Source organism: Echinops telfairi, unplaced genomic scaffold (assembly GCF_000313985.2).
Source record: "Echinops telfairi isolate 266 unplaced genomic scaffold, ASM31398v2 ScPeMD7_7458;HRSCAF=8496, whole genome shotgun sequence".
NCBI lineage: Eukaryota > Metazoa > Chordata > Mammalia > Afrosoricida > Tenrecidae > Echinops > Echinops telfairi.
This window is the reverse complement of record NW_022111358.1, coordinates 45931582-45932643: the sequence shown is the minus strand read 5'-3', so window position 1 is coordinate 45932643 and position 1062 is coordinate 45931582. Positions and strand designations below refer to the sequence as shown.

General features: G+C 55.0%; 1 protein-coding gene across 1 annotated transcript in view; it reads right to left on the bottom strand.

The window, feature by feature from the left end:
- The window catches only part of TSEN54 (tRNA splicing endonuclease subunit 54), an 8819-nt gene that overhangs the window by 2478 nt on the left and 5279 nt on the right, over window positions 1-1062 (bottom strand). The window lies entirely within an intron of this gene.

Genomic DNA, 1062 nt, shown 5'->3' with positions numbered 1-1062 from the left:
GCACGGGCTTCCTTGTGCTTATTTACTCATCTGTGTAGACCCCTGACTCAAAAAGCACACAGCAAAAGGCGAGGAGAAAAGAACGATGCCCTAGAACACCAGCCTGCTCCCGAAGCTGCCCAGAGTGAAGTGCCTGGCTCTAGTTCCGATGAAAGGATGTCAGAAGGTGGGAGACGTTCCTCCCATCTCCAGACACGGGTCAGATGGGAATGGTCTCCGGTTAAGAGCCACACAGCCATCCTTGCGCCTGAGTTCATCTCCCGAGGGACACCTCCAGGGGCGCCTCTCCTCCGGTTTAAACTCTCAGCAGCCTTCAGCATCGCTCACCGTTTCCTCCTCCTCGACTTTTGTGTCACCACCTCGCCTATTTTTCCTCCACCACCAGCCACCAACCCATCCATCTTTTCCTCATCTCCCTGTGTGGGAGACCCTCAGGTCTCAGCCCCAGCCCCCACACTGGACACACACGCGTCGTGGTATGCCTTCAAATAGCCATGTGCTCATGAAGTCCATGGCTTGTGCCTTGAGCCTTGACCATCCCTGCATTCAGGCTTGTGTGCCCAATTGCTTACGTGACCTCTCGGCCTGTGTTCACTGTGCCAGCCACCAGGACTGAGGCCCGCACCCCCTGCTCCTGCCTCAGCCGGTCTTGTTCGGGGCCTTTGCACCGTTGTTTGCCTGGAGTACTCTGTCCCCCAAAGGCTGCACCCCAGGCTCCTTCTCAAGCAGTCTCGCTCCCAAGGCTGGCCCTTTAGCGACCCTCTTCCGACCTCAACATCGAAACCAGCATCTTCCAGCCCCTCTCATCTGCTTCGCCAGCTACCTAGCAGTCCACAATCCATGTATTTGTTTACTGAGCATTACCTACCAGCACCTTGTCTCAAAACTCACTGCGACCAATGCTAACACATAGTAACCCCATAGGACAGGGCAGAACTAACCCGTGTGAGTTTCTGAGACTGTAACTCTTTACAGGAGTAGAAAGCCCCATCTTTCTCCCATGGAGTGGCTGGTGGTTTCAAACTGCTGACCTTGCGGATCACAGCCCAGTGTTTAACTTGT